The 21821-nt window shown below is 37.1% G+C and overlaps 1 long non-coding RNA gene across 1 annotated transcript; it reads right to left on the bottom strand.

The window, feature by feature from the left end:
• Nucleotides 1–376: 376 nt before the first annotated feature.
• On the bottom strand, nt 377–1736 carry LOC116273725. Its single transcript, XR_004182062.1, has 3 exons — nt 1709–1736; nt 979–1095; nt 377–862 (listed from the first exon to the last, which is right to left on the bottom strand). It is a non-coding gene; the product is annotated as an uncharacterized LOC116273725 (long non-coding RNA).
• Nucleotides 1737–21821: the final 20085 nt, after the last annotated feature.

Raw genomic sequence — 21821 nt, 5'->3', positions numbered from 1 at the left:
TCCTTCTGTTATGGTAGCTGTAACCTGTCCCCATTTTTTAAATTATTTTTTTCTTTTTAGCATCAAAAAATTTCAAGTTATGCTTGTTCTTTTGAAAACTGTTTATTGGCCTGCTGTGATGGCTCATGCCTGTAATCCTAGGACTTTGGGAGGACAAGGTGGGAAGATCACTTAGGCTTAGGAGTTCAAGAGCATCCTGGGCAACACAAGGAGACATGTCTTTACAAAAAGTTAAAAAAAAGAAAAAAAAAAAAAAAAAGAAGTTACCTGAGTGTGGTGGCATACACCTGTGGTTCCAGCTACTCAGGAAGCTGAGGTGGGAAGATTGCTTCAGCGCAGAAGGTAGAAGCTACAGTGAGCTGTCATCATGCCACTGCACTCTAGCCTGGGTGATAGAATGAAACTCTGTCTTAAAAGAAAGAAAACTGAATCCAGTCTTAGAAAATAATGGCAGTATTGCTTCTAAAAAAGTAAACATTCAAAATATTCAACAGAGAATGGATAAGCAATGATATATCTATCACAATAATGTGGCATTTTCGGAGACATAATAATAACTGAAATGAGATATGCATGGTTTCATTTCAACTATATAAAATTTGGTTTAAAAATTAGTGTGATACTTCAGAATATTAACTGGGTTTCCCTAGACAGTAGAATGGCTTTTTCTTCTTTTCTACAAGTTTGTTTCCAAATTTTCAGTAATGAGATTTCTTACTTTTATTATTAGAAAAAAGCTTGTTTAAAACTGTTCATTGTTGTTGCAGTAGAGAGCCTCTAAGGTGGCATCCAGTGAATCCTCACCTTTTGATACACACGCCCTTGTGTAATCACTCCATGAGCGTGGGCTGGACCTGGTGACCTGCACACAATAAATAGAATATGGAAAAAATTGTGGAATGTTATCCTGTGATTAGATTACAAAAAAACAGTGTCTTCCATCTAGGGTGCCCTATTTCTGCCTTCTTGTGCACTTACCCTGAAGGAAGTCAGCTGCCATGTTGAAAGCTTCCTTATGAAGTGGTCCACATGGCAAGAAGTTGATGTCCTCCACAAAAATGTACTTGGTTTTCATTCAAAAATATACCTGGTAATCTAAAAGTATTAGAAGTAAAATAAATTATTGTTATTAATATATTTAATCATCATGTAAATATTTTTTTCAGCTTTTTACTATGTCATAGCTATGTGCTTATGAACTTAAGAGCCAAAAGTGAAAAAGACAAGTTAATGATATCAAGGATCTTGTAGTCTGGTCTGGTCAGGGGAGAAACGGGTTGGGAAGGATAGAGATACATAAGTAGATAATAATTTCAATAAAATTGAAGTATAATAATAGAAAGAAAGAAAGAAAGAATCATGAAAGAAAGAAAAGAAATTGAGATGCTATACTGTAGGTATTAAACCATCATTAAATCCTTTAATGATGGGAGTCAACTGATTTATGCTATGTAAGGATGATTCTAACATAACATGAAAGGTAGGAGATATGGTTAAATGGAGAAATGCTAGACTCAGGTCATAGGCAATGTACAAATAGGAGGCAATTAAAATAATACACCACGGAAGATCATCACCTGAGTCTGAGAGGGTATGTTATGTAAGGATGATTCTAACATAATATGAAAGTGGAGAATGGTTAAAGTGGGAGTGGCAGTCAAGACAAAACAGGAGACAATTAAAATAATACACCATGGAAGATCATCACCTGAGTCTGGGATGTTGAGACTGCAGTGAAATCATGCCACTGCACTCCAGCCTCGGTAACAGAGCAAGATCTTGTCTCTAAAAAGCAACAAAACAAAACAAAACAAAACAGAAAATAATAATCTACCATAATAATAGCTACTATTGTTTTAAAACATTGTAGTAAATATTACATGCATTTGGTCTTAACAATTAGCTTGCCTAATAGCAATAATTGTTTTTCACTTATGAGGAAAGGGAGGCCCAGAAAAGTTAAACAACTTGCCTATATCTCGCAGCAACTAAGTAGCACTGCTGGCTCAGAGAAAAATAAACTATAAAAAACGAATCAAATGTAAACTCTAGAAATGAAAAGTATAGCACCTAAAATAACAAATTTGCTGAATTGAACAAATAGAAGAATGAAGATAACCAAGGAAACACAGTCAGTGAACTTAAAGATAAATCAATAGAAATTATCCAGTCTGAAGAACAAAGAAAAGATTGAAAAATATTAAAATATCCTCAGAGAGCTGTGGGAAATATTTAAAGATTTAACATACATATAATTGGAGTCTCAAAGGGAGAGCAGAAAGAACACGAGTTATACAAACATTTTTTTAATGATGGCTTAAATTTTTTCCAAATTCAGTGAGTGACATAAATTTACAGATTCAAGAAACTCAATGGACATCAAGTAGAATAAATACAAAGAAAATCTCATATAGGCCCATAATAGTCAAACTGCTGAATTTTTTTTTAGTTGAAGACAGAAAAAAATAACATGCATATAGAAGGAAATGATACAAATGAATCATCAGAAACAATGGAGGCCAGCAGATAGTGGAAGAACATTTGCAAAAGTTGTTGAAACCATCGGGAACGAAGCCCTTTATTCTTTTTCCTGAGGATGGTAAGATGGTAGGATAAAGCCTGAATATGGCAGTGCCATCTTACTTTCAGACATGGGAATGGAAACCAGATTCTGGATGGCATTGCTTGAGTAATTAGATCAAATGTGACTCTCATGTATTGAGACTATGAACTTTTTTTTTTCTTTTAGTGTAAAGCATTTTTAGGAAGGTTTCTGTCATTTACAGGCAAATGAGAGTCTATTAAAACAATCGTCCTTTCAAATGTAGTCCAAACATTCTCTCCTTTTAAAAGTCTTTCCTGTGCTAGGGCAGTGGCTCACACCTGTCATCCTAGCACTTTGGGAGGCCAAGGTGGGTGGATCACCTGAGGTCAGGACTTCAGGACCAGCCTGGCCAAAATGGTGAAACCCCATCTCTAATAAAAATACAAACAGTAGCTGGGCATGGTGGCAGGCATCTGTAATCCCAACTACTCAGGAGGCTGAGGCAGGAGAATCACTTGAACACAGGAGGCAGAAGTTGCAGTGAGCTGAGATCACGCCATTGCACTCCAGCCTGGGCGACAAGAGCAAAACTCCGTCTCAAAAAAAAAAAAAAAAAAAAAAAAACAAAAAAAAACAACTTTTCAATCCTTCCCATTCTTTAATCTCTCAGAAAGAATTAGGTTCTCCCCATCCTCTGTACTTTATTAGTGTCTCTTCATTGCTGTACTATTTATGTTGTATTTTTAAAAATAGACTATGATCCCCTTGAGGGGCGGTATTAACTTAGTTTTCTTTGTATCCAGATAACAGCTGTAGCACATAGTGAACCATAAATATATGTTTTTTCAATTAGACTTTTTCTTAGGGGATGCAATAGTTTTTCTTAATTGATTGGATCAGTTAAAATGCCTCTGGTTAAAAGCAACAGAAATGTCAAATGAAATGGATTTAAATGTTCAAGAGAATTGATTGGGTCATGCCACTGAAAAAAATACAGAGGGAAAGTATCTTAATCAAGGTTGACTACAGGGGATGAAGAAGGAATCATACTAAGAAAACTATCAGGTACCCTCCTTAGCAAGTGGAGGAATTTTTGTAGAATTAGCATATATGGCCCGTGTTTTGGATGAAAATATGAGGGAAAGAATCCTACACCTCTTTCTTCTTTCCCAGAGTCTAATGCACAGTAGTTGCAAAGTCTTAAATATTATGCATGGAGAAGTATGTGATGATATCTGATAAAAGCATATCACAACTTTTTCCTCTCTTGTGATTCAGATTTTTTTTAGTTACTTAATGTCTTTAATTTTTAAATTTATTTATTTTAAAATTTTTGTAGAGACAATATGTTTTTTGAGACAAGAGACAAATGTCTTTTGTAAAGACAATATGTTGTCCAGGCTTGTCTTGAACTCCTAGCTCAAGCAATCTTCCCACCTCAGCCTTCCAAAGTGTTAGGATTACAGGTGTGAGCCATCATGGCAGGCCAAGAAGTTTTAATGATTATAAAGATCACTCATAGTCTGTTATTTTCAGCAGCAAATTATAAACTACTCAATATTCATTCAAAGTGGTAAACCAACAGATAATTCCTACAGTAGACAGATTACAAATGTCAGCATAGGCATAAATTTAAGTAATATGGAGAGTAAGACTAGACCTAAAGTTGGAGGGTAAAAGAAATTGCTTCTGGAGTACGGGGCTGTGGGCATAGGGTACATAGAATAACAGTTTCTCAAATCAAGTTGTTTTCTACCATTAGATTTTCTAAACATGTTTATGTACTTATTTGATAAACATTCTAAAAATTAAAGAAATTTAAAGTAAGGCAATTCTAAAGATTCAGGAAGGCCTAAATTAGTCTTAAGAAAAACCAAACAAACAATAAGACTTTGGCAAACAGATCTAATCCCAATGCTTATGCTTGTCAAAACAGCTCTCTTTCTGTGCCTAAAAATTATTCAGACACTTCCTATGTTTTTTCCCTCTTGCCTGCCTGGACTTCAAGGATTCTGCTTTTAGTTCAGCATGTGAACCCTAGTCCTTGACTTTGCCCCTCCCTAGACTCAGCTTGGTTTTCCAATGATTCAGTGATCTCCATACTTGTGGCCACCCCTAGTGGGATGAAGCTGCGAGTGTTTATCAGCTGTGCCGATGACAGGTCTTGGCTTGGCCCATGGCTTTCAAGGATAGGTACAGTGCACATCATCATTACCATCTGAGAATTATGTTTGATTATTTATTAGGTAATATATTTCATTAAAGAACATGGCATCATGAAGAAATCATGTTTTAGAATTTACTGGCCATCTCTAACTTCTCGTGTTAAAATAATTTCCGACATCATCAACAGAGAAGGGAGCCAAATAGGAAGAAGGGCTACTTCAAGATCGCCCCCTCACTGTTCAAACAGAGAAACAATCGTGAGTTGTAATGCCTACAGCTTGCCTCACTCCTCCCATTCCCTGGGAACATCTACTAAATCAACAATGATGTTTTAATTATAATGGAAAGGGTCAGTAACACAATCTTCTTAAATTCTACTCTCAACCTGGCCCAAATAAAGGGCACAAGCCTCTCCCTGATGCCATTTTGATTACACAAATTCAAACATGCCCACTTTTAATAGATAGCAAGGTAAATTCTCTATGTCCATGAAGATTCAAGATGTCATTACCAAGTTATATTGAAGGGTATGACACAGCACAAATATTTGCAGGAGGCTAAACTATTTGTTACAATACTTATTTCTAAATGAATTACCTTGTGGTTGATAGTAAAGCTGAAAACTAAGAAATAAGGGTCAGAGTCCTCCTGTGAGATGTTCCTTGTAAAATTATCCCACATGTAATAATACCACATTATTGACTTAAGCACACTTCCCAGTGACATGCCATAGCTGACCTGTAATTTTTATTCTACACGATGCCAGCCCTAATAAAATGACACTTGTGAATGTAAATTAAGCTCGCAAAGGGGACAGATTGCATGATTCTGGTTTCCCTCAGATGCCTGTAGGCTATCACAGGTTCCATATGTGAAGTAATTATGTTCACTGAAGGAAAGAATAAATGCTGTCAAATTGTGTACTGAGAGAGAAAGCAGCTATTATATTTCAGTAGTCGCTAGAGCATTGCCCCCAGACAGTAGCAAGATGTATAAGAAAATAAAAACGGTGCCAGCCATATATTACACATCTGCCTTTACATTTGTAGCTCCCTTTAAATGTATATTATACAAAGACAATAACTTACCAATGAACGTTTTAGCTGTCTTCTTCGGCATCTTTTCTGTGGAGCCATTTTGAAATATGTGGCATGATAGTTATTGAAAGGATAATGAATACAGATACTTAGTTCTGTTCCTCTTGCATTGTGCCGAGAAGCAACAACCCTGTTGGCACTCTGATGTGCGGACTTTGCTTTTTGCTTGAATGATATCTCAGATTCAAGCCCAACCCTACCCACAGCTGTTTTCTTCATAGCTCATGGGAATGGGGGCGAGTTTTTCTCCATTTTAAAACCTCCTTACTTACTGAGGGCATTTTAAAAAATGAATTTGGATAGTTAGAATAATATTTGGTATTTATCATGCATTGTGTAATTTATTAGTTGAAGTCTCATTCTTTACCTTCTTTAGTAACCTAACTGAAAAAGTGATTGATACAGATCTTTTTCAAAAAGTGTATGGTTTCTAGCATAGAGCTAATGGGACCTATCTACACCTTCTGTCCTTGCCTAGGGGAAATTGTATTGAGACCTGAGAGGTACAGCCAACATGCATTAAGTCTAGATAATCCCTGGAGGAGGAATGTTCTGTATTTATTTTTTAATATTATCCCTACCCTCTAAGAAAGGTAGGCAACTTTTAAGATTGGTTACCATCCCTCTTCTGCAACCCCCCTGAGGACTCTGTTTTATGCTGCTTTTTGATTGACCAGAGTCCCCCAGTCAGGCTTCTAAACTTAATCTAAACTAATTTATGTTTCAGCCTTCTTCTCTATTCTCTGAAAACCACACCACACCAAACCAAACCAAACAAAACAAAATCTACCCTAACACTTCAGAACAGTTTATTTAAGTTGGGTAATAATAATAATAATAATAATAAAACTAATGCATACTATGGTGTTAATAAGTGGGAGGTGGTTATAATTATTTGTACTTTACAAAGGAATATTCATTAAACTGAGTGATTCCAGACTGGGTGATAAAATGCATTGGAGAATCTCAGGTGGAATAGATTTTAATGTTCATCTACATAATTTAAGAAACAGAAGTTTATCAGTTTCAGTGTGAACAATCTCAGTGCCTGGGAATATGAAACCTCGAGGACGTTCTATTCCCTTCAGTGTTGACTGCTAAAAGAGTTCTTTATAATGAGGTGAAGTCAAAACTGTCAGTGGAAATATCTATCCTTTGATGCCAGTTTTATCTTTTACAGCTGCAAAGAAAACTCAGCTCCTTCTCCTACAACCTTCCAATGTGTGAAGGTAGTAACCACAAGCTCACTTCCCAAATGAATCTTCAGTACATAATCTCCCCATTCCTTCAATGCTTCATCTTCTAATATTGCTTATAAGCCTTTCCATGCCTTGAATATATTCAGGAAGTACAAGAGAGAAAACATTTGGAGAACATTGTCTCTTTTAAATCACACCACTTTAGTGATCCCCTACTATGGTAATACCAGCACTTTATGCTGTAAACTGTCTTGGATGGCTATCAGTGAATGCTGAAGTCAGTGAGAGCGGTATGCAGAGTTCTTATACTTCTAATCAGGTACTTACTGGGTTTTGTTTTGTATTGTTTTGTTTTGCTTTGTTTTTTTTTGTTGTTGTTGTTTTCAGTGTCTGTAACTGGACTAGGTTATCATGCTGGAACGTATGAAGAAACATTGACTGGCATGCCCATTAAAATGTCTACTCTCTTAAAGTCAAAAGAGAAAAAGAGATCTCCTTAGAAAATAGATTCTACGTTGAGAATAAGGCAGAGGCTAGAATCTTTCCATAAAGCAAAATATTTTCCCTAGTTACTCAAACACCATACTTAACTTCCTGAAACTAAAAAACATAAAAAATAAAAAAGTTGAATGAGATGGTTTGTAGCATGTGACCAAGGAAATCCTGTGGACTCTATGCACCTCCCACCCTTTGTTTTAGGTGAGCTTCTAAATGCAAGTTACTTCAAATCACCCCAATGAGTCAAATGAATCAAAAGAGAAACATGAATGGATTATTTCATTTACTATAATGTCCTCCAGGTTCATCCATGTCGCAAATGACAGAATTTCCTCCTTTTTAAAGGCTGAATAGTATTCCGTAGTGTATATATACCACATTTTCTTTATTCATCCATTCATTGATGGACACTTAGGTTGATTAGCTCCAGTTAGCCATTCTTCCTTGTATACATATTTGGATTTCAAAACATCACGTTGTACATAAGTATAAATAATTTTTATTTGTCAATTAAACAAAACAAAGCAAAACAAAAGGAGTAGTGTGAAGAATTCTGTTGAGAAAAAGTAAAACTTTGCCTAATGATGGTTTTTCATTTGCTATTTGGCAACAAAATTTAACTTTATAGTAACAGAGGAATCATTGACAGAGGCCGTTCTGAGGAATAAAGTTCTTTGCCAAAGCTTTTACTGGGAGCTCAACCAAAGATAAGAAAATGGAGGTCAGAAATGGGTATCTGCTAATTTCTGGAAAAAATTATTTAAAGAGTTTTATTGAGATATAATTTACAGACTGTACGATTTACTCATGTAAGGTATACAATTCAATAGTGTTTAGTATATTCACAGAGTTGCATAACTCTCAACACAATCAATTTTAGATAATTTTCATTACCCACAAAAAGAAACCTTGTATCCATTAACAGTAACTCCCCATTCCTTCCTCATCTCAATCCCTGGCAACCACCAACCTAATTTCTGTCTCAATAGATTTAGACTTACCTGTTCTGTTTACTTCATGTAAATGAATTAATACTTGATTTTATGTAAAAGGCATCAAACAATGTGGACTTTTTTGACTGGCTTTTTTTCACTTCGCCTACTGTTTTCAAGTTTCATCCATGCTGTACAGTTTTACAAAAGCATTACATTTTGTTTATTCATTTCTCAGTTGATAGATATTTGGGTTATTTTCATCTTTGGCCTATTTTGAATAGTGCTGCTGTGAAATATATGTGTGCAGATTTTTGTGTGGATGTTTTCATTTCTCTTAGCATTGATGAGGTCATATGGTAACTCTATGTTTAACATTTTGAGAAACTATCAAACTATTTCCAACAAGGCTGGAGCATTGTACATTCCCACCAGCAAGGTATGAGAGTTTCAATTACTCTACATCCAAGCCAGCACTTATTTTCTTTTTGGTTATGGAATCCTAGTGAGTGTGAAGTGCTCTCTCATTGTGATTTAATTTAAAGTTTTCTAATCATTAACGGTATTGAGCATTTTTTCCTTCATGTGCTTATTGACTGTTTATATATCCTTTTTATAGAAATGTCTATTCAAATCCTTTGCTGATTTTCTAATTGGATTACTTATATTTTTATTGTTGAGTTGTAAGACATTCTTTATATATTGTGGAAGCTAGTCCCTTAATATATATATGATTTGTAAGTGTTTTCTTCCATTTTGTAGGTTGCTTTTTTTGCTTTCTTCATAGTGTCCCTTGAAACACAAAAGATTTTTAACTCTGATAAATTCTATTCTATCTATTTTTTTTTTTTTTTTTTTTTTTTTTGGTAAAAACTTTTGGTTTTGGTGTGATATCTAAGAATGCTTTGCCTAACCCCAAGTGACAAACATTTTTTTCTATGTTTTCTTCTTAAGAATTTTGTAGTTTCAGTTCTGAACTTAGGACTATGATCAATTTTGTGTTAACTTTGGTGTGTAGTAAAGGAAGATGTCCAACTTTAATCTTCCGCAGGTGGACATTTGATGGTTCTAGCACTATTCGTTGAAAAGATTATCCTTCTCCATTGAAAATTCTTGGCACCATTGCTGAAATTCAGTTGGCCATAAATGTATGGTATGGGCTTTTGGCCTGAAATTATGAGAATTTTTTTAAAACGAAAAAGAATTTTCAGATTTAACTAGAACATTAAAAAACAATAGCTCCAAGACAGCACAAGGTCTAGGGAGAGGCAAGCAAGGAATTTGCTTTGGGCACAAAATTTAAATACTCAATAATCAAGATAAATATTATTTTAAGGCAATATTTAAAAATTCACTCCACAGATACCTTCAGTCTTAAAAAAAATCAAAATTGATGAGAAAGTCCACAGTGAACAAAATATAAAAATTTTAAATGAAAACAAAGTCAGTACTACAATTTTTTTTTTTTTTTTGCCTTGGGCTCTACCATAGCTCAGTACAGCACTGTTACTGATGCTGTCTTTATTAAACATTTTGATACTTCATCGTGACTTTTTGCCTTAAAGTGGATTTTTAAATGTATGGCATCAAAATACATTTAGCTATACTATTGGCACCCTTCCTCCTTAAATCTTGCACTGAGATAAGTGCCAGATTTACTTCACTTGCCTTGCCCTGGGTCCCAGCCCTGTTGACAACTACACATAATGTCTTTACACTCTAAACTTTCTAAATTGCTTGTAAGCTTGATTAGCTAACCACAAACAAATGTCCATTCATCTAGTTAACCAGAAAAAGTCCCCTTTCCCTTTTTAACCAGAGAGAATTATTGACATTGCGCAATACTTGTATCTACTAAAGAAATGTTCGATATTGTGACACCTGATCCAGTTTGACTGAATAAAAGTGCATTATGTAGATCAAAAGCAGAGAGCTTAAGTTCAGTTCTGTCCTTTAACTGACTGTCCTCTGTAGAACTTGAGTACTTTCATCTTTTCATTACTAATTATCCATGTTGGCTAGTTATCCACTGTTCTGTTGAAAAGTCACAACAATGACATCAGTGCTTGCAATGAGTGTGAATCTACTAGGTAACTACAGTCTCTGACTCAGAAAACTATGGGATGAGATACATCCAGAGAGATCGTGCTGCATTTGAGCATACATTCTGAGGTGTGGCTGATTGTAATGAGCATGGCAGAGCAAAAGAAACAGTTGAAGGTAACAAGAAAACATGAATGAAATAGGAATAGGAAGAGAGATACTTGACCTTTGAGAGTCTATTTTTCCTCCATTTTCATAGTGACATTTAAGTTTTTTTATCTAAGGATACTTTGGTTTTATACTTGAACCTAAACTGTAATTGTTTTCACTATTGCTTAGGGGTTGGGTAGCCAACAGTAATTTCTAATGGCTATTAACAAATATATCTAATCACTTTTTAAATAATAATGATTGGCTTAAAGCAGGAGTACATAATAGGCCAGGTTGGACAGAGAGAGGTTGAAGACAGAAATATGAAGGAAAATACCTACCAAGGAAAAAGTGGTTGTAAGAATAGCAATAGCTATAGGAGAATATGGCATCTAAAGATGGTATAATAATTGGTCATCTGGGGTGGAAGGCACAGTGGAAAACAAATGAGGTCTGAGGACACTGAAGGTCAAAAATCTCTGTATTATACTCAGGGATGGGTTTGCTAGTCCAGGGTCAAGATAAAACAATATTGAAACAGGAGCCAATATTGTTATCCCCATGGGTGTGGTTTCTTCTTTGGTACCTATTCACATTTATTAGATCATCTAGTCTCACTCTGAGGTGAAACTGAAAAAATAAAAATAAAAAGATAAAGAAATGGTTACATGTAAATAATTACCCCTTCTGAAGGAGCTGACTTGACTGGTCAGGCCATGAAATCCTCTACTGTATGAAATGCCTTTGATTTCCTATCATAGGCTCTACTTGAGCCATTTTCCACCTGAGGCACTCACTTTCCTGAAAAACTCTCACTTATGTCATAGTGGTTTGCAGTGAGCCCAGCCTCTGTCCAGTGCTTTCTGAAGTGTGTTCTGCTAATCTCTGTGATACAGTTTCATGGCCAATTTTTGGAACAGATATGTGTGTGTGTGTGTGTGTGTGTGTGTGTGTGTTTAATGACTCCAGAGTATCTGAGAAACTTTGGCATATATTGTCAACATTTTAAAATGACAGTGCTAGGGGTGGTGCTGGTGGAGAAGATAGATGGTGGTCAGAGGGATGTAGATGATGTCTCTCAAAAATATTTGACCATGAAATCTTTCTTCATGAACATTTTGGTGAGGGCAGGAATAAAGTGTGAGAGAAGAAAAATGGCTCAGAGAAGCGTGAACTCAGTGAGGAACGCAGCCCAGGGGGACATGAGTATAGGTCTTCCGATATGCCCCCCACAGGCATGCCTGGGATCAATCGTTTCAAGTTATCTTGTCCCTGACTAGCTGCCTCACCCATTACCTTCATGTTCCTAGAACTTTTGATACAAAGATTAATGTACAGCCAATCAATCACATCTGTTATTTTAATGTAAATTCTTGGTAAGCAACTTAGAACTGCCTCTTTTCCTTTAAAAACCTGCTTGAAACTGTTGCTAGTTGGAGCCTGGCCTCTTCCGCTCATGTGTGTGGTGGCCTGGTATTCAATCTGTGAGGTGGAAGCCTGTTGGCTGGACCTCCCCTCCTTTTTTATTTTGTTTCGCTGAGAGCTTCTAATAAATTCCACTCTCCTCACCTTTCAATGTATGTATTAATTCCACTCTCCACACCTTTCAATGTGCCCACATGCCTAATTTTTCCTGGTCATATGACAAGAACCTGGATTTTAGCTAAACTAAGAAGCAAAAGATCCTGCATCATATTGGCAGCTCATATGAGGACATGAGGAAAAGTGAGTAAAATGCGGACCAAAAAATATTTTTCCCTCTTGTTTCCGAGCTTTTTGTCCTTGGACTTATTCTGAGAGTAGAGAAAACTGTGCCCCCCATCCCTCGTTGCTCTCAGGGGTCAGGAATAAGCCTTTTCCCGGAATTTTCCTTCCTTTATTGAGACTGTAATGGCACTACCCCACCCCAATGGCCACAGGCACATGCAGAACAGACAGGCGAGTGGCGGCTCCACACTCCCATCCCCTCCCAGCTGGGGCTGGGGCACATGGCCCAAGGGCCCCATGTGGCAGCCTGGCCAGTGTCCCCGGCCACACATCCACTGAGTCTTCCCCTCCCTCCACCGAGGGATCCAGCTCTGTCAAACAGCAATTAAAAGTTTCTCTCCAAGTTGGAGGAATCCATTTGCATAAGAATAAGAGGTTCTTCTGCAAGGCATCTTTCCAGTCCTGCACTTTAAGCTGTTTTTTCTTTTCTTTTCTCTACCGTGTCAGCAGTTAACATAGCCCTGCACTTTAAGGCTGCTTTTTTTCTTTTCTCCACCAGGTCGGAAGTTAACTTTTATGTGAAATCCTTTTTTTTCCTTTTAAAAGACGTTTTATTAGACCAGGACTGCAACGGTCACTGTTTATATTCTCTGTAAAGTTTTAATTATGAAAAAGAATTTGTGAGGTTAGTCTTAAGCTGTAGCCAATCTGGTGTGCTTTGCGTGTCTCTCTGTATAGTTCTGTCAGAAAGAGGAGGATCTTAGGATGAGATGCGGGCCTAGGACTCCATACACCCACTGTTTGAGCAAACTCAGCAAATGGGTCGGTGGAAAACTTTGCTGCAGGCCTCCATCTCATTTTACATCCTTGGAAGTATGACCTGTAACCACGTGGCAGTGCTTTGTTTTAGCCTCCACCATTTTACAATGACAGCCCAGGTTCAATCCTGGCTTATGGAGTAAGTCCTTTCTGGTATGATATCTTCTGCATGACCATTGCCATTTGTTGATTCTTTTCCCCTCCACGAACCACCTTGAATTTTCTTTTCTCTGAGCACTTGGGAGGTTACCTTTGGTAAAGTTCAAAAGCCAGAAATATTGGCCACTTGGCATGACTAAAGTCAGGTAATAAGGGATTTAAAAGGATTTTCTTAACGAGCACTCAGCTTAATTAAAAACAGGTATCCTAATTATAGGTATATTTTAAAAGTCTTTTTTTCTCTCTCTCTTCCTGGATTTTGTTTTCCTGGAAAAAGATTTTCTTCTCAGTTGACTGAACTATTTTTCTCTATTTTGCATTGCCACTCTTAATGCATACATGAGAGGCCCTAAGATATTTTCTGATGGCCTGGGACTCCTTGGAAAAAACAGAAAAGGTGCCATGGATGTCATTTTGGGAGAGACCTCTGTTTTCCTCAAGGAGCCCCAGGAATTAGAGGTGAATGGATCCCTCTCAAAATCTGTTTTTGTCTTCCAGCAATACCTATTTATTAGGGCTTAGAAACTGCATGCTCTCCTAGCTTTGGTCTTAAGGGCTCCACTAGGAGGCCAATAATCCAACTGGAAGACTGGCAAACAAAAAATCTTCCGTCTGTCTGTGTAGTTATATATGTGTTGTGTGTGTGTGAAGTCTACAAAAAAGAGCTCTAATTGACTTAAAGAAGGATAAGCACTTGTATCAAATATTTTTAAAGGAAAAATAAAAGTTGCGGTACCTTTTAGTTCACATGACTTTAATTTTTGAGAAATAAAAACAGCCTTAAAGATCACTGGTAAACTGCAGATGTTCTCAAAATGTAAATTGCCTAGGGTTAAAGGATGGTTTTGAATTAGGTAAGATAAAGCTAAAAGTTCAAACAAGTTATGGAAGGGCCGTAAAAATTAATCTTGCAAAAGAAATCCCATGTGTAAACATATTGACTACATTCAAAATGGTATTATATGGCTTTTTTGTAAATTAAGCATTGAAATAAAAGTGCAGCAAGGTACTCTAAGGCACTAATCTGCTCTTTAGAAAAATTTGCAAAGAGATAGAAAAGGGTTTTGCTTTTTAAAGAATTTTTGAGTCATCATTTTGGCAAAACAAATAACTTATGGAAATCTGGAATTCTATTTCAAAACATCAAGTGTTTTAAACATCTAACATATGTAACAGGCTTCCCCAAAGCAAACTTCAGTTTCAAAAGGTGTCTTTGCTGATGCCTAGCTTTTGGGAGCTACAGAGGGCCTCTGGAGCATCTAGAAGAGAGATAAACAGGATTATTTGACATGTTTAGGTACATAGGATTGCCAAAATGATGTTTAATCTTCTTCAGATTACATTTTAGGGAATAATATGAATATATGTTGTGAAATTGTATGGGATTTCTAAAATTCTAATATCTGAGTATATGCTATCAATCACAATTAAGGTTGTTATTTTAAGTTATTGTAAACCACAGATAGCAAATTTCTTTGTCAATTGTGTTTCTGAATGTAACTACCCTAGACATTTTGTTATTCACAGAAAATTGTTGTCTTGTTTTGATCCTCTTCAAAAGATGACATATAAACAGCTATAGAACTGTGACAGAAGTTCTCAAATGCAGTTTTCTGATAGCTTTGGAGATTGTGACATTGGTATAAAGAAAAACATACAGGACTCATTAAAAGCTGAAATGTTTATGAATGTCAAGCAAAATAAGAGTTAACTGAATGGACTGAACTAATAGAAAACAAGTAATTATTTTGACTTTTGCTTAGAACATTGCTGATCTTTGTTTTGTTTTCCAGAGTCAACAAAACTTATTTTAAGCTACTTATGGCCTTTATTAATTAAGATATACTTCTGTGAACAAAATTTCGAGCATTTTCATCTCTCTCTCTCTCTTTCTCTCTCTCTCTCTCTCTCTCTGCCTGGCTTCCCCAGAATTTGGAAACTAGTTGTGAGTATTCTGAGTATTCTTAACTGATGGCAATATAGTTGTTTGCATCAGTGCAGTAAGAATCCATTTTCTTTTGCAACATGATTCAATTGAAGAAACTGCTTGTTTTATCAAGGCTTTGACTAGATGGATATGCTTCCCTTAAAGGAGTCAAGCTGAACTTGCAGACCTGATAAAAACCCCTTGGGAAATCTGGCTTCCTACCTTGTCTACATAGTCCCTGTACAGGGTTCTTAACCTGTGATAAGTAAAGAATGTCACTTTCTAACAGGCCCAGGAACCCCATGCTTTGAGACCTCAAGAAGAGAGGCACTTACCCAATTCACAGGTATTTGAGGGTACAAACCAGTGACTGCACTTAGCTTTGGAAAGTCCCATCTGAGATTCCTTGTGGAACAGAGTTCCATCAAAACCAATCTAAAAGACCTATATAAAAATAATTATTCTTGCTGCACTTTATGCAAATAATCAGGCCAAGTATAAGACTAAAGTCTATTTTGCAAATATCACAGTCTTATCACGATTTGTTTTTAATAAAAAATGAGGACTGGAGAGAGAGAAATTATGTTTCAAAATGTATTATACATTTGTCATTAAGTTCTAGACTCATAAGTTTTTTTTTAAGCTTTTACCTACATTTTATTATTCTGTGAACCAACCAGTGATCTCCAATTGCAGCTCAGCAGGGACAAAAGGGGATGGGCAATGTAAAAATCTGGATCAACATTCTGTTTCCAAGCAATTATCCTGCAAATCCTGCTGGGTGATGAGAACAAATTGGATGCCCATCACCCACAGGTTTCCTTTTTGGAAAAATAAGACCAAGGGAGCTAATCGAAGACAAGCCCCATGCACTCAAATCTTAGCATAGCTTAGCAACTATAGCCACCAGTTATCTGCGCATGTCACAGGACATCCTTTTATCTCCCTTGTTGGAGGAGGACTCATTTCTCCAGCTTCACCTTAGCATTTGGCTTATGATAAGAAATCCATGCAACACCCACCCCCATCCCTGCTGGAAACACATTTTTGTCCCAAACTCAATTCCAAGCTTCAGGTCAAATCCCTAGGAAAGAAAACTGGATCTGGGGGATCCGGAGGCAGATAATAATGGAAATTAAAAGGTGCAGCACAGATGAACATGACTAATTCTTGTCAATTAAGCCAAGTCTCCCATTTCATGGATAAAGGTCATGCAAGTATCCATGGCATAAATGAGGTCTAGGTAACTCAAAGGCTACAGACAGCAAGGGAGATAAGACATATTGGGTAAGAGCAGATATGCCCACTCCCAGCCCCCACTGTTAACATGGGTGAAAGCCACTTTGACACCCATGGGTAACACCCTGTCACAGTCACTAGGACCTGGGGATATAAGGACAGAAGAAAGAAAGAGGGATGCCTTACTCTCTCACCCTCACATACCCCAGGTATTTGCTAGGAAGCGAAAGGAACAAGGGATGCTTGCTCCCCTCTTTCTATTAATTATTATGTCATTCTAAAGTCATGTCCACTGGTGAAACAAAGACTTTTTATCAATTCCTGTTAATAATTGTTTAAGAAACTAGACTAAAACTTGAATTGGATTATTGAAAAGCTGCAAAAATTAAAACATATTCCTGTACTTGAGTGTCAAGTGAGAAAGAATAGTGTTGGGGCTTGGGAAGTGATACTCTAAACTGAGAGTACCTAGGAGCAGCAAATGCAGGGATGGGTTTTCTTTGAGGTTCCCTTATCTGACTAAGGGAAGCTCCTCCAGAAAGAATGAAATTGTTTTGAGTCTCCTTCCCATAATCTTATCAAACAGGGAAGATTAACTCACAGGAAAAGACAGTAATGGTCAATATCCCCTATTTTACTGAGGATTGCTACCTAACAGACCTTATCTGCATAACAAGACAAACTTTGTTCACCCTGTTTCCTCCCCTCAACCACCTATAACCTGTCATCACCTCTTCCCAGAAGCCCCAAACCCTTATTTCTTTGCAAAACTCAGAATACTATTTAGGTTTCAACCATTTGGTCCTTCTGTGAGTCTTACTGTGAGACTCCTATTCATATGCATGTAACAAATTTGTATACCTTTTCTCCTGTTATGCATGTAACACATTTATATACCTTTTCTCCTGTTAATCTGTCTATTGTCAGTTTATTTCAGCAGATTCAATTATTGAACCTTCAGAGAGTAAAAGAAAAAGTTTTCTTTGCCCTTACAATAGACATGGAGGAGAATATCACAGTAAAATGTATAATTATTATGCAATTTTGTGTTTTCAAATGTTTATACTGACTTCTGATGAAAGTTAAAAACAATTATAACCACCAGCCATCATTTCCTTTTGGTTATTATGACTATCTGTGAAGTTTGAGAGCCATGACTAAGATGAAATAGCATCAAAATAAATATTTAAACAGAGAAAAATTAGGGCTTAAAAAAAATCTCTTGAGCAAATGACCACTGTATTTAAATTATTCACTATATTAACTTATATGTTGTTGTTAATCTCATAGATAGGTTTGCATCAAAGGAGAAGACCTAAATAAATGTTTAGTAACTGTATCTTCATGGTCTTGTGTCCGAAATTGGTTCCTTCCAGTGGGTTCTTGGTCTCACTGACTTCAAGAATGAAGCCGTGCACCCTTGCAGTGAGTGTTACAGTTCTTAAAGATGGTGTGTCCAGAGTTTCTTCCTTCAGATGTTCAGATGTGTTTGGAGTTTCTTCCTTCTGGTGGGTTTGTGGTCTCGCTAACTTCAGGAGTGAAGCTGTAGACCTTCGCAGTGAGTGTTACAGCTCTTAAAGGTGGCATGTCCAGAGTTGTTTGTTCCTCCTGGTGGGTTTGTGGTCTCGCTGACTTCAGGAATAAAACCGCAGACCCTCATGTGAGTGTTACAGCTCATAAAGGTAGTGCAGACCCAAAGAGTGAACAGCAGCAAGATTTATTGTGAAGAGCAAAAGAGCAAAGCTTTCACAGTGTGGAAGAGGACCCAAGGAGGTTGCCGCTGCTGGCTCGGGTGGACAGCTTTTATTTCCTTATTTGGCCCCACCCACATCCTGCTGATTGGTCCGTTTTACAGAGCACTGATTGGTCATTTTTACAGAGTGCCGATTGGTGCATTTACAAACCTTTAGTTAGACACAGAGCACTGATTGGTGCGTTTTTACAGAGTGCTGATTGGCACACTTATAAACCTTTAGCTAGACACAGAGCGCTGATTGGTACGTTTTTACAGAGTGCTGACTGGTGCATCTACAAACCTTTAGCTAGACCCAGAGTGCTGACTGGTGTGCTTACAAACCTTTAGCTAGACAGAAAAGTTCTCCAAGTCCCCACTCGACCCAGGAAGTCTAACTGGCTTCACCTCTCAGTTTCAGTTGTAAAAATCATTAGAAAATAATAATTTTTTATTTCCAGTTTAAAAACCAGAATCATTGAAAATGTTTTTTGAAAAGAGACAATTTAATATCCACACATAGTTGTTTTGTAGCCAATTGAGAATAACTGCAAGTCAAGTAGTCAAGGCTATGTGTGCATGTGTGTGTGTGTGTGCGTGCGCATGCTTGCACATGTATTAAGAGTACAGTGACTGCTGAATGTGGTGGCTCATACCCATAATCCCAGCACTTTGAGAGGGTGAGGCAGGAGGATTGCTTAAGACCAGAAGTTCAAGACCCGCCTGGGCAACATGTCAAAACCCCATCTCTACAAAAAAAATACAAATAGTAGCCAGGAGTGGTGGGCACATTCATAGTCCCAGTTGCTCAGGAAGCTGAGGTGGGAGAATCCCTTGAGTTCAAGTGGTGGAGTTTGCAGTGAGCCATGTTCGTGCCACTGCCTTTCAGCCTGGGAGACACAGCAAGACCCTGTCTCAAACACACACGGGCAGACACACACACACAGAGTAGAGTGGGGAGAAAAGACAAATTGCTTCTTATTGCAGTAACATATTGTTCTGTGAGCAAGAAACTCCTCAGTTTAAATGGTTGTTATGGTGTTTCCAGTGCCGGAGGTCAGAAACCAATACTACAAAACATGGAGTATTGACATGATGAATGGAAGAAGCTTCAAGGTCCCTCTGATCTCCCCACCCAGCCACCACCATATCTCCCAAAGCAAGGCTCTACTCTACCTAAGATCCAGATCCACCAAGGAGAACAATTGTTTTTTTCTTCCTCTCCCTGTAAGACCAAGAATGTAACCACAGCTGAACAAACTTTTTCACTATCAATGATAACTATTTACAAGTTAATCAATTGTTCCCTGAGCCATTCATTCTCTCTAGTAATTCTTTATTGCCCCTCAAGAGAATTCCTCTACCTTTCTCTCTCCCGTAACCTGTTTTGCCAGGATCTATGTCCCCCATTCTTTCAGTGAGTTTTCAGCAAACCTTTAGGGGACTGAGGGCCTTCGCTACCATACCACACAGGACATGATTTGAGAAATTTAGTCTTAGGAATGGGTGTATAGGTCTGAATTTTCAGATTCTCTGTGGTTTCTTTTTAGAAACTTAGTCCCTGACTCTAAAAAAATTCTTATTTTTTGACAAGTAAATAATTTAGTTCTTTCAAATTACACACACACACACACACACACACACAAGATGCCATTGAAATATATGTGGTGTTAGGCCTTACTGTATCAAAAATAGAGGCAATGATCTAGTGAGATCCACTGGAAAAAAAAATGGTTTGAGCTAAAACAGAAATACTAGAAGATCAACATGGTAGCAAAAATTGGAACAAAGAAGATAAGCAGCCAAGCCACTGTATGTAATTTTATTATATTCAAAATAGTGGGGTACTCTTGTTTAAAGATAATATAGTGAGATTTTTAACACTAGTAACTACAACTACCTCACCATATTAACTGACCTTTAAATGTGATTGTCCTTTTCATTTGACCAAATGACATTTACCTCATAAAAGAAGCTATTCATTCACTTTAGACAACCAATATATGAAAATATGCTAAATTGACATTTAGAATTATCTCAAAACACCTTTATGATAACTTATGCTATTTCCATATGATTTGAATTTGAGATTTTAAAATGTGTTTTAAATACATTTAAAATAATAGCCAGATATCAGGTGGTAATTGGGGTCATCTGATAATGATATTAGGATTTTTCTTAACGGCTAAGTAATTGCTTCTTTTCCATGCTGAAGGCAAGTTGTACTCTGTGCCCTCCTCAAGATGTATACCTGTATCACGTGAGCAATGGGGGCAGCAGGCTGAGATTTTATGTCCCATAGCATTGTTTTATAATAAGTACCGCATTCCTATGTTGTCCTGGTAAGTTGGGAAATAGTGGGAGCAAAGCAGCAGAGAGTTATCAGGTTGCAGAGGCTGGCTGGCACATGATTCAGAGCTGTGGGTCTGCCAGCTAGATTTTTTCTTTAGAATGACTTTTTACTACACATGAATGCAACCTACCTCCCCAGTTGCCCCCTTTGCTTCCCAGAACCTCACAAGTCATGGAACACATTAAATAGAAACATTTCAGTGAGCTTCAGTGCCACGAGTATCTGCTTTAATTTGACATAAATAAAAAGACTTTGGACACTTTGTGGCTATAATTATATCAAAGAGAGCCAGGCAATTTTATTTTCTGGGCTCACGGAAGTTGAATAATCTAGGTCTTGTTATAAAGCAGAATAGAGTCTGAGCTGTGTTCTTGAATCCCTGACCTCTTGCAATTTTTTTTTTTTACGTGGTTTTAGCATGTTTGACATTGATAACCAAATGCCCTTTCCCCCTAAACATTTTCAAAAATAGAAAGTAAACAAGTAGATTTAGAATTAAAAGTGTATTTTAAAAAGACCAGACATCTAGTCTCTAGAATCTAAATGGATTTGGGTACACCAATCACTGCTCTGTTTTAGTGCTGTGTATGAAATCTGGGCTAACAAGTACCAAGAAGGCCTAGTGAACACTTTTAATGCATTTTGTTACCCTAACAAAACCTCGGGGGTCCATATATATATATATATATATATATCAGTGCTACAGGAGGAACTCCTGTTGCTTCTCATGAAAAGAATGCCTAATTTTAAACACATAATGAGCTTGGTGGGGTGATCCAAGATTCTGAAGATTTCCATAGACTTAGAACTAATGAGAGCCAAGTTGTGGGCTGATTTGTATCAGTGGGAAGCTCTGCTTTTTGCTTATCTAAGGGATGGAAGAGAAGTGTATAATGGCTTTTGCCTTGAGGCAATTTTCAGGCTAGCTTTTCGTTAAGTAAAGTCTTCTCTTTACCCCCAGGGCTTCCTACAGATCAACTATAGATGGAGGCCTCCTTAAAGGTAAGATTATTTTTAGGTACACAAACAACTGCTGGAAAAGAGATACTTTAGTCAAATCTTTTTATTTAGAGACAGACAACTAGAAATGTGCTTAGTTTTGTTCCCATTCCCTCGTCTCTACCTGTTTTTTTTTTTAAACTAAATATAGTCAAACTTGTTGAATTCATAGACACAGCTTTCCTTCATAAATACCAAACATATTCAATTGCTTTTAGTTTTCATTGTAACATACTATCCAATTTATGACACCTAA

The sequence above is a fragment of the Papio anubis genome, chromosome 1 (assembly GCF_008728515.1).
Source record: "Papio anubis isolate 15944 chromosome 1, Panubis1.0, whole genome shotgun sequence".
NCBI classification, from domain to species: domain Eukaryota; kingdom Metazoa; phylum Chordata; class Mammalia; order Primates; family Cercopithecidae; genus Papio; species Papio anubis.
This window is presented reverse-complemented; position numbering and strand designations above follow the sequence as displayed.